Raw genomic sequence first — 15,519 nt, 5'->3', positions numbered from 1 at the left:
TAAAATGAACGGAAAAGTTAATACTTTTGTTAGTACCATTAGGCACATAATTATGTTGAGTTTCTAAACAAATGGTACCTATTTATGTAATGTTCATTTGGTATTGGTTTTGTGCAAAGAGGATCGAGTTTTGTAGAGAGAAAGTGCGTTTTCACATTATCCGATCCGATATCGGATGTCGGACCGATATCCCATACACTACAGGCGTCATCTTGGATTTTTTTTATGGAAATCCTTCCGACATCCGATATCGGATCGGATAATGTGAAAACGGCGTTACTGTCAAAGTAAAATGTGTAATCACAGTGCATAGACTGCCATCTCTCGGCACAAGCTTAAAACTTTTGAACCTCAGTTTTGACAATTTGGCCCATATTGTTAGCTTGATATGTGTTAAAATGTCAAATATTAATATTAGCGCGATCTAGCCGAGCGTTCCCCAAAGGTGTAACGCCATCTAGGCCACCGTACCTTTTTCTCTAGGGCTTTGAAGTACGTTTTTTTCTTAGACTTTATCCGTCTATACGGAGTTACATATGTCTTTGGTTTTGTGTTATGTGGTGACGGGTTATGTAGGTTTTTCACCACTCCGTTTCCTCCCATACGTGACGTAGAAGTCGACTGTAGTGTGGGCAATCGGCAATTTGTCATAGCAAGACCACAATTTCGTTTCCTTACAACCTCTTAACTTCTAAGAGTGGCACTGATTATTAATCGGGTGAATATGCTACGTCTACCCCTTTTGGTAAGTCAGGCGTGAGTTTGTTTTTTTAAGGTAGGAACTTAAAACTTAGCAAAAAAGGTATAGTTTAGTGTAACGCGAGAACAGTGGCAGTACTCTTTATTATACTGTGACAGAGGTTTCGGATCTTATGAAAATTCCTTCGGATCTTATGAAACTTCCTAGAATGGTTGGTTCAATAAGTTATATATGAATAAATTCGTTGTTTTTTAGAACTTCACCCCCTGAGGAGATTAAAACTGGGGTGAAACTTTGTATGGCGATCGAATGTGATGTCAAGTAGTTTTTCGACCGACACTAAACATTTTATAAAACAAGTGTCGGTCAGACTAACAGGTGTCTCGGGGGACTACAGGGCAGGGTCTTTCTTTGCCCAAAAATTAAGTCTAGCGGTGCAAAGGGACAACGTCGCCAGCATCCTGGGTTCACCTCCAGAGGTCGGTTCTCTACCTAGGAAAATTGTTTTGAATTTGATAGGTTCAGTAGTTTCTGAGAAAAATACGGAAAACTACGGAACCCTACACTGAGCGTGGCCCGACACGCTCTTGACCGGTTTTTTAAAGTCTGTCTTATATGATTAAGCACTGTTTGAGTTGCAGGCCTCCATAGGTTACGGTGACCGCTTTACATCAGGCGGGCCGTATACTTGTTTGCCACCGACGTAGTATTAAAAAAAATAAAAAAATATAAAAACTGTCCAATTAACCGAAATAAAATATTACGATATTTTATTATGACTTAAAACAGCAAAAAAAAATTTAAAGTATACTTTTACGTAATGGTGCGAAAAGAACACAGTCATGTCTATAGATTATCTGTCATGCTGGTCATTATATTCGAAAACAATATTTTCTGACTTTTTAAATTATGAAGGCATAAAGTTCAATATGTCAGTGATTGTTTTGTCAAGCAGTAAGGTTCGAATTCGATGACGTCACTTCATCGCTGACAGCGTTTTCGGTGGCCAAAATAAATATAAATAAATAAATAAATAATAAATAAATATTATAGGACATTCTTACACAGATTGACTGAGTCCCACGGTAAGCTCAAGAAGGCTTGTGTTGTGGCTACTCAGACAACGATATACATAATATACAAATACTTATATACATAGAAAACATCCATGACTCAGGAACAAATATCTGTGCTCATCACACAAATAAATGCCCTTACCGGGATTCGAACCCGGGACCGCGGCGTAGCAGGCAGGGTCACTACGCGCTAGGCCAGACCGGTCGTCAAATAAAATATCATACACATTTTTAATCGAAAATACGTACTCAAAATACACTTTTTATACACAAAATTGTTTTCTTCATGTCAAATAACAACACAAAATTCAATTAACGTCACATAAGCAAGAAAGAGACAACGCTCGATCTACGAAGACGAAAAGCCGATGTGCATTCTTTATGGCCGTTTACTGTACTTGACTTTAACTAATACTTACCCAATAAATCAGTGATTACAATTACCGGAACTATCTCGACACGTCATAAATGTGCCATTCTGAAGCAGAAGGTGCCATTATCGCTTAGGCACAATAAGAGGATACATACATACATACAATCACGCCTGTATCCCATAAAGGGGTAGGCAGAGCACATGAAACTACTAAAGCTTCAGTGCCACTCTTGGCAAATAAGGGGTTGAAAGAAAACGAAACTGTGACATTGCAGTGACAGGTTGCCAGCCTCTCGCCTACGCCACGATTTAACCCATATCCCATAGTCGCCTTCTACGACACCCACGGAAAGAAAAAACCCTCCTTGGAACTTGTACACTCCTTTTTGCTGTGTACTTAACACAGCAAAAGGGAATGTACAAGTTTCTAATGGGGTGGCAACGCGCATGTGACACTGTTTGCGTTGCATGCGTTCATAGGTTACGGTGACCGCTTTCCATCAGGCGGACCGTATGCTTGTTTGCCACCGACGTAGTATATAAAAAAAAAAAGGGGGGTGGTGAAATTCTTAACCCGTCACCACACAGGCATAAGAGGATACGGTAGCGAAAATGCTAAAATGGAAAGGAGCCCCCCCTTTCAACTTGGGAATTTTAGTTAAATATACAAGTGTTATTAACTAGATTTATAGAAAAAAAATTGTCCATTAAGAACAACTCAGTCAAAAGATATTTCAAAAAAATGTTTAAAATCGAGGTTCCGCTCTCGACTCTTTCCTCCTTCAAAACTTAATCAATCGGAACGAAATTTGAGAATCTGAATAACAATAAAATAATCTATGTAGTAGGACCATTTAGTTTTTTTGGTTAATTGTTACCAATCTTGAGTATCACACCTTTTTTTGCGCCACAATGAAAAAGGCCGTTTTTGGAAATTTTTGATTGGCTCTAGAGTCTTTAAAAAGCAGAATATCAAAAAAAAATCAAAACGGTCCGACACAGATAAAAATAATAACAATCTGTGTTGAAAAAATCATTGCTCTATCTACAAAAACCAGGGAGGAAATAGTCGAGACCGTTTGTATGGAGAATTGACCCCTACCGTATCGTCTTAAACTCTTAGTTAAATACTCCTTACTCTTAGTTACAAGTTACTCTTAGTTACAAGTTTGTTGCTTTTGGCATCGAGACCCTCGGTCCGTGGGCGCCCAGATTTTATACAAGGACTTGGCGAAGCGGCTGACTGAGACTACGGGGGACGAAAGAGCTGCTCAACCGCTCAACGTATAAGTATTGCGATTCAGCGAGGAAATGCTGCCAGCATCTTGGGCACTATGCCTCAGGGGCATCTTAGATTTTTAGTTTTATTATCTCAGTATTTATTTTCATTCTTAGGCTAGGTATTTTACAATATGTAGGTACCTCTATATAAAAATAAAATATAAAAAAATTACAAAACAATATAAAAACATATAAACGAATTATAAAAAACCTAATCTAGGGTGCCGCCAGCAGCGGGGCAGGGCCCAAGCTGCCGGTGGTTAGGGCTGCAGAGAGAGGAACCGTCGGACTATCCGCGTCGTGTCCAAGATCACCGCCGCACGCATCTGGCCCTTGATCCAGCCACCTAGCGAGAGTCTCTTAAGATGTTGGTCGAGTAATCTGGCTCTGTCGCGCCAATACGCAAGAGCGATAGAGATAGATATCTACGAGCGTTTCGTTTCGTGAGCGTTTGTGCCATTCGGTTACGTACCGGCCTAGTGGGTTAGTGACACTGCCTGCTAAATCGCGGTCCTGGGATCGAATCCCAGTAAGGGCAGTTATTTGCTCCTGAGTCACGGATATTTTCTAAGTATTATGTATCCATACTAATATTATAAATGGGGAAGTGTGTGTGTCTGTTTGTTTGTCCGTCTTTCACGGCAAAATGGAGCGACGAATTGACGTGATTTTTAAGTGGAGATAGTTGAAGGGATGGAGAGTGACATAAGCTACTTTTTGTCTCTTTCTAACGCGAGTGAAACCGCGGGGAAAAGCTAGTATTATATATATCATTATCTAAGTGAGTATCCACAACACAAACCTTCTTAAACTTATCGTGGGGACTCAAACTGTATAAGAATGTCGTATAATCATCACTATCACTATCACTATCACTATCACTACATCACTACATAGTATAAATCACTACATAGTATAAAACAAAGTCACTTTTTCTGTCCCTATGTCCCTATGTCCCTATGTATGCTTAAATCTTTAAAACTACGCAACGGATTTTAATGCGGTTTTTTTTAATAGATAGAGTGATTGTAGAGGAAGGTTTACATGTAGGTATAGTACCCGTGCGAAGCCGGGGCGGGTCGCTAGTATTTTTATATAACATACGATCAAATTATATCCTTATGAAAAGAGATAATGTAGTACCTTTTACTTGAAAACGTCACAATTATAATATGCGATATAAATTATATTTATTTTATGGATTTTAAGTAGAACTTATAAGCATATAATTTCTGTCCATGTGTCAAGACATACCTACTATGCATAGTTAGTGCGTTTTCACATTATCCGATCCGATATCGGATGTCGGACCGATATCCCATACATTACAGGCGCCATCTTGGATTTTTTCCATTGAAATCCTTCCGACATCCGATATCGGATCGGATAATGTGAAAACGGCCTTAGGGAAAGTAGATCTCAAGCCCTACTAGGGAACGTATCAAATTATTTTTCCCCTCACTAGCTCGGAAACACGTGTTTTGTCCTTTAATACCAGCGGGTAAAAACGCATTTTATCCACTAGTGGGTAAAGTAATTTGACCTTGAATAAAGTCAAATTAACTGCTTTAAAATTGATAAAAGTAGGTGAATCTAGTAATAAAGATGATTTACCACCTGTGGAACTGCTGGAAGCAGTGATAAACGCATTTTTTGCGTTGTAGTTTCCTTGCTATAGTGAGGGGAAAAGTTTGGTGTTACACTCGGGTGCAAATGTATTTTACTTCTCGTGTGTTAAAAAAACTCGCAAGTTCAGCTATAGAATCCTTTCACTTGCTCGTTTTTCAATTCCACACTCGGCGTTAAAATACAACTTTGCCCCCTTGTATAACAAATAACTATTTCACCATACCACCAGGCTCAGACTCCGATCGCCCAGGAAGTGGCTCAGCGGAAATGAAGATGGATCGGTCATACCCTTCGAAGAGCTACCAACAGCGCCAGTATCGCGTTTGAGTGGCGGTCTCAAGGAGGGAAGCGAGCCCGCAAACGCCCCGTACACAACACACCTGGAGGTGGAGCGTTGAGAATGAGCTGAGGGAATATGGACTGAGCTGGAACGAGGCCAAGGTGGTGGCTCAAGATAGAAAGGCGTGGAAGGATCTTATGGAGGCCCTATGCACCTATGGGGTGCCCTAGGACAATCAACATAACATACCACCAGGCTCCCTTGATATTTCAAAAACGAATAGGTAGCTAAGTTGCATTCTATTTGCAAGAGTGCAAAGTAATTTCATACGGTTAACTTGATTACCGAAGCTGGCGAAGAATCGACGTTTATTTGATGATTTTGAATCATAAATGTTTAATAAATCGACGAAATGATTTCTTTTCATATTTTATACACTAGAACTGTTTAAACGAGTTTACTTTGTATTTATTGTTACTATTTCGCTTTAATTTGATCTATAATTATTTTTCAAGTTCAAATATTGCATCATTTTTAAATATAAGTATAATGCATTAAGTTCTTAATTATAAACCTAGTTCCTTGCATAAACAAAGTTGTATTAAAAATAAATTAAGGTAGCTAGCTAAACTGTTATACTCGTATTAAAGTTATATAAAATTAAAAGTTGTCTGACTTTAACATTCAGTTTTACTATTTATTTAAATATTGTATAATAAAATAATCACCACTATTTTATTTATTACCACGAGACTTTTTACTTACTATCTATTTAGGTACCTCAAGTTTTTTAATCTGTAACTTCTGATTACAGGCCCTGCGAACGATACGGGCGGCTGAATTCAATGAATCAATTCTTTTTTTTCCGTATGCATATATAAAAATCTCTGTGTAATAATGATATTTGTGAAATAATGTAATGAAGAAAATTATGAATAAATTAATGATAATGAGTTATGTACCGTTAATTTTTTTGAGTCTATTAACTATATAAGTGATAAATTTACAGAATGATTCTAAAGTCGAGTTTTTTGTAATGAAAAAAAAAACGCGACTTTAGAATCATTCTGTAAATTTACAAAATGATTCTACCTTACGTACCTTAATACTCTCTATCATTCAAAACGAAATTGAAAAATAAACTTACCTATCTCTAAAACCCCAAAAAAAGGCGCGCAACACAAACTATTTTCTTTAACTTTTGAATGTTACAGTGTAATAATGAGTGCGAGAGTACGGCGGGAACTGGCGGCCTTAGCGACTCCGCCGCTTATATAGGCTATGCGGCCGATATAGGCTATGTTATAGGCGGTAGCGGTTTCAGATAAGTCGGCTGTATTTAATTTAGATTAGTTTTTAACCCCCGACGCAAAAACGACGGGGTGTTATAAGTTTGACGTGTCTGTCTGTCTGTCTGTTTGTTTGTCTGTCTGTCTGTGTGTGTGTCTGTCTGTGGCATCGTAGCTCCCGAACGGATGGACCGATCTAGATTTAGTTTTTTTGTCTGAAAGCTGAGTTAGTCGGGAGTGTTCTTAGCCATTTTTCATGAAAATCGGTCTACTATGTCGCGGTCGGGGGTTTTTTCAAAATTTTAATTTTGTGGTTAGGTTAGTTATTTTATTAGTTTTTATTAGCCTTAAACGCTGCAAATATGCCGCCCTAGGAACCAGCTACATATTTGCGGCGTTTGGTGCTGAGACCTTGGGGCCATGGGGGATAAGTGCCTCAGGCGACCAGAGGGCTGGCCAGTATTTCGCGCAACGAATTAGTATCGCCTTACAGCGTGGAAATGCTGCCAGCCTTCTGGGCACCATGGACATTGACGGCGATTTGGGCCAAATTTTTTAGGTATTAAGTTTTAAATAGTTTTATTATGTTATTATTTCTTCCGGTTTTTATTGTAATTAAATTTCAAGACCTTTTAGCTTATTATTTATTTTTTATTTAAGTTTTACCTTAATAACCACAACATTTTGTATTTAGCTTATCCAAAAAGAGTTTTTTTTATTATGGGTATAGTTTTTTCTAAAATAAAAATATAATGAAAACGTTTTTAAATAATGGGTCTTTTTAGGGTTCCGTAGTCAACTAGGAACCCTTATAGTTTCGCCATGTCTGTCTGTCCGTCCGTCCGTCCGTCCGTCCGTCCGTCCGTCCGTCCGTCCGTCCGTCCGTCCGTCCGTCCGTCCGTCCGTCCGTCCGTCCGTCAGTCCGCGGATAATCTCAGTAACCGTTAGCACTAGAAAGCTGAAATTTGGTACCAATATGTATATCAATCACGCCAACAAAGCGCAAAAATAAAAAATGGAAAAAATATTTTATTAGGGTACCCCGGGGCCCTACATGTAAAGTGGGGGCTGATATTTTTTTCATTCCGACCCCAACGTGTGATATATTGTTGGTAGGTATTTAAAAATGAATAAGGGTTTAATAAGATCGTTTTTTGATAATATTTATATTTTCGGAAATAATCTCTCCTAAAGGAAAAAAAGTGCGTCCCCCCCCCCCCCTCTAACTTTTGAACCATATGTTTAAAAAATATGAAAAAAATTACAAAAGTAGAACTTTATAAATACTTTCTAGGAAAATTGTTTTGAACTTGATAGGTTCAGTAATTTTTGAGAAAAATACGGAAAACTACGGAACCCTACACTGAGCGTGGCCCGACACGCTCTTGGCCGGTTTTTTGTTTAGGTATAGTTTGTATGTAAGTTAATTTAAAATACATACCTTCAAAATAGTGTGCGATATGACCGGTGCTGCAGTAAAAATGCACTTTTGGTGTAAATCAGGCCCGCCTCTAAAATGCCATCAAATTTTAGTCCACAATGACAAAAGTTTGCCCACCGATAGCCGAATAGCATTTCTGCGACGCAAAATGAAAACGAAACGACGCGAAAGGTAGTCTGGTTCTGACGCGCCAATACGCAATAGAGATATTATCTACGAGCGTTTGTGCCATTTGGCTACGTACGAGTACCTACCCTGATGTGAATCCTAGATCGCCAGTCGCTTATGCCCAGTACTGCGCACCGCCGGGGGACAGAAGTTGAAAAATGGCGTAAATACTTTTAATAGATTTTCCGGTGTTACGATCGTTATCCAACTATTCTTGCTTGTTTACTAATAATCGCGATTATTCCATTAATTGTAATTTAAATATCAGCCCCAATAGAAGTATGTACTATTATAGATGCCTGTTCTGAACCATCACCATCCTCCTTGCGTTATTCCGGCATTTGCCACGGCTCATGGGAGCCTGGGATCCGCTTTGACAACTAATCCCAAGAGTTGGCGTAGGCACTAGTTCTACGAAAGCGACTGCCATCTGACCTTCCAACCCGAAGGGTAACTAGACCTTATTAGAATTAGTCCGGTTTCCTCAAAATGTTTTCCTTCACCGGAAAGCGACTGGCAAATATCAAATGACATTTCGCACATAAATTCCGAAAAACTCATTGGTGCGAGCCGGGGTTCGAACCCGCGACCTCCGGAACGAAAGTCGCACGTGCTTACCGCTAAGCCGCCGGCGCTTCTACTAAGATCCTTGGTATAGCGGCCATATTCAATTTGTAAATTTTGCTTCCCTGTAGAACAAATAACTATTTATTATTAAATAATTGTTGTTTGCATTAGTAACCCCGGCTCGCACCAATGAGTTTTTCTGAATTTATGTGCGAAATGTCATTTAATATTTACCAGCCGCTTTTCGGTGAAGGAAAACATCGTGAGGAAACCTGACTAATTCCAATAAGGTCTAGTTTACCCTTTGGGTTGAAAGGTCAGATGGCAGTCGCTTTTGTAAAAACTAGTGCCTACGCCAAATCTTGGGATTAGTTGTCAAAGCGGACCCCAGGCTCCCATGAGCCGTGGCAAATGCCGGGATAACGCAAGGAGGATGATGAGTTATTTGTTCTACAAGGTTCTTATTTAACCGCAAGTGCCAAGATTGATACCCGAGCAAGCGAAAGATTCCAATATTAGTTCGAGTCAAATACATACATACATACATACAATCACGCCTGTATCCCATAAAGGGGTAGGCAGAACACATGAAACTACTAAAGCTTCAGTGCCACTCTTGGCAAATAAGGGGTTGAAAGAAAACGAAACTGTGACATTGCAGTGACAGGTTGCCAGCCTCTCGCCTACGCCACAATTTAACCCATATCCCATAGTCGCCTTCTACGACACCCACGGGAAGAAAGGGGGTGGTGAAATTCTTAACCCGTCACCACACAGGCAAAATTGCAAATATTGCAATTGTAAATATTGGAATAAAAAATAGATTCGAATGTAGTTTAAGACAAATTTTGCACTTCGGTCTGTTTTTGTGATACTTAGGTGAATGCCTGCCACATTTTCCTTTCCTCCATGGGGTGTCGTAGAAATCGACCATGCAATTTAGGTTAAATTTTGGCAATGACTATTCTAATGCATTGTATTGTCGTAGGAGGTAGGGCATAGCGAATGATATTCCGCTTTGTGTGCCCTACCACACCGCTGCCTGGCCTTATTGGAATTAGTCCGGTTTCCTCACGATGTTTTCCTCCACCGAAAAGCGACTGGCGAATATCAAATGACATTTCGAACAGTTCCGAAAAACTCATTGGTACGAGCCGGGGTTCGAACCCGCGACCTCCGGATTGAAAGTATCGCTAGGCCGCCAGCACTTCCACTATATGATCCTTGGTATAGGGGCAATTTGAAAATCCCGTCTGAATCGTTTTTGGTGCAAACATCATCATCATCATCATATCAGCCTTTTATCGCCCACTGCTGAGCATAGGCCTCTCTTCTACAATAGTACGCCACTTCTCCCAGTCCTGGGCTAATCTCATCCAGTTGTGACTTGTGACCCGCAGTTTTTCGGATGTCGTCGACCCAACGGGCCAACGGATGCCAGGCACTTCTTACATTGGTTAGCGGCCACCATTCCGTTAACATTTTGGTCCACCTGCCATCACTCTACCTAGCAACATGTCCCGCCCAACTCCATTTTAGTTTAGTAATAACGAAACCTACGTCTGCAAAAGTTATCCATAACCATCCAAAGGGGTAACGCCATAAGTATTATGGGTACTTTTGCACCAGAAACGGTAAGGAGCGGGGTTTAATAGTTAGTTTATTTGTAAATATTTATTTTAAGTTACCTTTTATTAAAATGTTCTATTTTCTTGGAATAAATTTTCAATTTGTAAATTTTACCAGAACGATATAAAGTCGGTATAAATTTTCTTTTAAACGCATGTTACTTACGTACGGGCATTTTCAGAATTTGGGACCCCTCAATTAGCGTAAGTTGTTAACAAAAATTAACTCGCTGTCAGTTTTGTGTCGACAATTAAGCATAAAATCTGTCTAAACATATACTTTTTTCACATTCTCAGTGTAGATTGTCGCTTAAAGTTTATGTAATTAACACAAAAACAATATTTTTATTGAAAGTTCATGCTTAATTATCGTCACAAAACTGACAGTGAGTTAATTTTTGTTAACAACTTACGCTAATTGGGGGGTCCCAAATTCTGAAAATGCCCGTATACACCTCTCTAACAAACTCAAGGATAAATTATCTGCAAATTGCTTATACTTGGATACATTATATATGTCGGAGAATGACCAAAATGTGGTTTAAGATACCTTTTATGACGCTATATTTGACAAATAGAGCAAACAAGGGTTTTACAACTTTGTACAACCTGGCTGGTATTCGACTGAGTTCTGCCAAAACGTCACAGAGGACGCCACTGTCTAAAAGAACAGAATCGAAAAACAGATGACAAACAGATTATTGGAGGCTGTCAATCGATCTGCAGTGGAAATGGTTGAGGAGTGCTGGCGTTGTTGGAGATTCATCGGTCTAATCCGGCGGTTTGCTCGAAATAATAGGCGGAATGTAGTTTATAATGTGATTTAATGTGTAATCGGTTTTGTGCAGTAAATTCTGTGATATAGACATGGTATTTCATTAAAAAGCCCTCATAAACAACTACGGCAGGTCCTGACAACGGTTCCGGTATGATACGCCCACGATCCGACATATATTTAGTTATATATTTATAGTTTGTATGTAAGTTAATATTTATGTGTTATACACTCATATATACACTTATATATAAGCTATATATTTATGTGTTATACACTCATATATACATTTTCTTTTTTTGGATACATAGGTAATTTGATTTGTGTTTCTTGTCACATCTCTATATTGACAATCCTGAACTAACTAAAGTTTCTGTTTGATCCAATGGTTGACTGATAGAGAATGCCTTAAGGCATTAAGTCCGCCATTTGTACAATTTTGTGTCGTTCAATAAAGTCTAAATAAATAAATAAAGTCATGGGCATGATCACTCCAAATTTCAAGGCCAAGGGTAAACACATGTACGTCCATGAGCGTCGTAAATTTCCTTATTAAGTAAGTATTAAGAGTTGCGAAGTATTAATACGACTTACAGAGTTAGGGCGATGTGAACGCGGACAAAAATTGCTTCGATAAAGCTAGGAACAATAGGAACATACTACGCGGACGTCCGTCGTAAATCGACCGCGGACGGGAATCTGGACAATGGAAATACACATAACCGTGCAAACTATCGGTCGACGGACGTGGACGTGGCCTTGAGCGCATGGACGTCCGATCGAAATCTGGCTCGCTGGATGTTTTGTTCCGTGCACACTGATCGGTCGCGGTCGCGGTCGATTTACGACGGACGTCCGCGTAGTATGTTCCTAGCTTTAACCGTGCAAACTATCGGTCGTCGGTCGTGGACGTGGCCTTGAGCGCACGGGCGTCCGATCGAAATCTGGCTCGCTGGATGTTTTGGTCAGCCGAAGGAACGTCCTGAAGGCCGTGCACACTCATCGGTCGCGGTCGCGCGGACGTCCGCGTAGTATGTTCCTAGCTTAAACCATGAGTGGACTAAAATCAATAGAGAGATACTGTCAAAGTAAAATGTGTAATCACAGTGCATAGACTGCCATCTCTCGACACAGGCTTGAAACTTTTGAACCTCAATTTTGACAATTTAAATTCAACTAAATAGTCATAAACGTAAATAACACGAGTATTTTCAGGTTAATATTTACATCATCCTCCTTGCGTTATCCCGGTATTTTGCCACGGCTCATGGGAGCCTGGGGTCCGCACTGACAACTATTCCCAAGATTTGGCGTAGGCACTAGTTTTACGAAAGCGACTGCCTTCTGACCTTCCAACCTGAAGGCACTCGAAGGGTAACTAGGCCTTATTGGGATTAGTTCGGTTTCCTCAAGACGTTTTCCTTCACCGAAAAGCGACTGGCAAATATCAAATGACTTTTCGCACATAACCTCCGGGTCGAAAGTCGCACGATCTTACATTTTAATTGATATGTTTTAGTAAAATACATCCAGTTCTCATTAAACTGGTCTGCTCGCCGAATAGCTTGACGGCCGCTCTCTCCACGCAATAGCAATAAAATATTATCATTATCAAAGATCTAAGTTATACTTAATATAGTTATTAAATAGTTATCTGTAGATCGCATAAACATTGAATAACGTCATATTCATATTATTTCAATAAAATATTATTTATTATTTCGATGTAATCTAAGTAGGATGTCACTAAGTGGTCAAAAATGTCGCATGACGCTATAAATAGTGCATTATACAAATATTTACGTGGCCTTCGTTCAGGTTAAAGTATGATGAGTTATTATACAAATCATTGGTATAATTAATACATTAAAAAAAAATGTTTTCCGTGAGTAAAACATTCTTTCTGTAAAGCCTGCGCAAAACGGTATGTCAATACAGGATGTTTTGGTGTCAATGGTTGGGTAAACTAAAATATACGACGCTAAAAAAGTAGCCTATGTCACTCTCCATCCCTTCAACTATCTCCACCTACAAAATCACGTCAAGTCGTCGCTCCGTTTTGCCGTGAAAGACGGACAAACAAACAGACACTCACTTTCCCATTTATAATATTAGTGTGGATAACTATTGAGATTTGTTGTTAAGTTTTTAAAGTTAATTAAATAATGTTTTTTTAATTATAAATGGGCTTACTCTTGGCCACAGATTAGCCAAAGGCAAAGACGTGCCCTACGATGGAGTGAGCTCGCCCAGAAGATGCCTGTTCACTCTTGATTTGAAGGTTGATTTGGATGTTTTATTAGAATAATTATTTAATTATATATAATATAAAACACGACCGAAGGGGTTTACGAATACACGTGCGAAAAGGAAATTCGTCGACTTATGTCTTAATGACTTTCGAGACATGTCCTACCAGCCTGGACTATTGAGAAGTGGTTAGGAGTTTGATAATTTTAGGATTTCTGGGCTCAGTGTGCGCCCGTAGTACTAAAACGGAGGTGAGTGGAAAGATAATAGTTATTTGTTTTACAAGGGGGCAAAGTAGTGCCAATATTGATACCCGAGCAAGCGAAAGATTCCAATATTGAACCGCGAGCGTAGCGAGTGGTTCAAAAAGTGGAATCTTGAGCGTTGCGAGGGTTTCAAGGCACGAAGGTTAAACAAACTTTGCCACCGAGTGAAGATATGGGTTAAATTGTGGCGTAGGCGAGAGGCTGGCAACCTGTCACTGCAATGTCATAATTTGGATTTCTTTCAACCCCTTTTTGCCAAGAGTGGCACTGAAACATAGTAGTTCATGTGCTATGCCTACCCCTTTATGGGATACAGGCGTGATTATGTGTATGTATGTATCTATGTTCTCCTGCCAGTTGTGCGGCCGCGGCTGCCGCTCTCGCATCGGACTTACCAGTCATTTACGTAAGTGCCGCAATCTTACGGACGCTGCTTAATACATCATATAATTGATGTTAAAGGCCAATGATGTGATGATGATGTATCTATGTAAATTAAGTTTCGGCTCATTTTATATTTCGTCTGCAACACTACGCTCCTTCGCTGTCAAATCGTGTGTTTCGTTTTCAGCCTCAATTTTTAAATCTTTTTTACAAAATTTTCTAACCTTGATCTAGCCTTGACTGTAACGTCCGGTCACAGGATGATTCCACGAACTGTTTACATGAATATCCGTTTTTTAATTAGTGCTTTTCACGGAGTCATTTATTAGAAAACTACACGGTTCATTTGGGAAGATAATTAGAGTACCTAACTAAACATTGCCTAGGCACATATCGGACAATGGCGATCAATAGTTATTTGTTATACAAGGGGGCAAAGTTGTATTTTAACGCCGAGTGTGGAATTGAAAAACGAGCAAGTGAAAGGATTCTATAGTTGAACCACGAGCGAAGCGAGTGGTTCGAGAATATAATCCTGAACTTGCGAGTTTTTAACACACGAGAAGTAAAATACATTTTCTCAAACATGCAATGAAATATTGTCTTTACGTTCCTTAAAATGGGCTGGGAAGTATCGCTTTTTGGGCGCAACAACTCGAGAGGACTGTAAAGGGATTTCATATTATTTTTTAGGCCTAGGCCTGCAAAGTAACTTTTTTTTATAAAATATTGTCCTTTAGAGCATTTTTTTTATTTCATTGTAATATGTTTGAGAAAAGCACTATACATGCCTCGGCGTAAAAACGGATTCCGTATTTACCCACTTGGCCGGTAATCCTCATTTTCCCGGCCTCTGATGTAATGTACTATTACTACTAGATTCACCTACTTTTATCAATTTTAAAGCAGTTATTTTGACTTTATTCAAGGTCAAATTACTTTACCCACTAGAGGATAAAATGCGTTTTTACCCGCTGGTATTAAAGGACAAAACACGTGATTCCGAGCTAGTGAGGGGAAAATATATGAAAGAGGCCCGTTCCTACGCACACAGTCTATAAGCTAAGCTCGTGTACGTGAACGCGTATCATGCGTGTATGAGTGAGATATGACTGGTCGACTGGTCGCGTTTTAGACAGGCGGTAACTGGAGGTAACCGAGAGCCGCGGGGCAGCGCTTTCAGCGGGGAGCGGGAGTGGCGATACTGTACAATAGTACTCTTTATTATACTGTGGCCTAGGTATGCCTACTATTGTTATCACAGAACTCACTACCACATTACGTAAAATGTTACGTCCACAAGTACTCCCAAAAGGGGTAGGCATAGCACATGAAACTGTTCAAGTTACACACACTTAGCAATCAAGGACCCATACCACAATTGAACCCATGTTCCACAGTCGACTTCTACA

The 15,519-nt window shown here is 39.6% G+C and overlaps 1 protein-coding gene across 8 annotated transcripts in view; it reads right to left on the bottom strand.

The window, feature by feature from the left end:
* Nucleotides 1-6,579, bottom strand: part of LOC125238942 (histidine decarboxylase) — a 61,840-nt gene extending 55,261 nt beyond the window's left edge. For 7 of the 8 annotated variants that reach the window (XM_048146433.1, XM_048146438.1, XM_048146440.1 and 4 more), the window contains exon 1: nucleotides 6,487-6,579. The gene's annotated coding sequence lies outside the window, so the exon portion shown is untranslated. The remainder of the gene's footprint in view (nucleotides 1-6,486) is intronic. The other variant, XM_048146436.1, reaches the window with a different exon arrangement.
* Nucleotides 6,580-15,519: the final 8,940 nt, after the last annotated feature.

The sequence above is a fragment of the Leguminivora glycinivorella genome, chromosome 24 (genome assembly GCF_023078275.1).
Source record: "Leguminivora glycinivorella isolate SPB_JAAS2020 chromosome 24, LegGlyc_1.1, whole genome shotgun sequence".
In the NCBI taxonomy this organism is placed as follows: Eukaryota; Metazoa; Arthropoda; class Insecta; order Lepidoptera; family Tortricidae; genus Leguminivora; species Leguminivora glycinivorella.
This window is presented reverse-complemented; position numbering and strand designations above follow the sequence as displayed.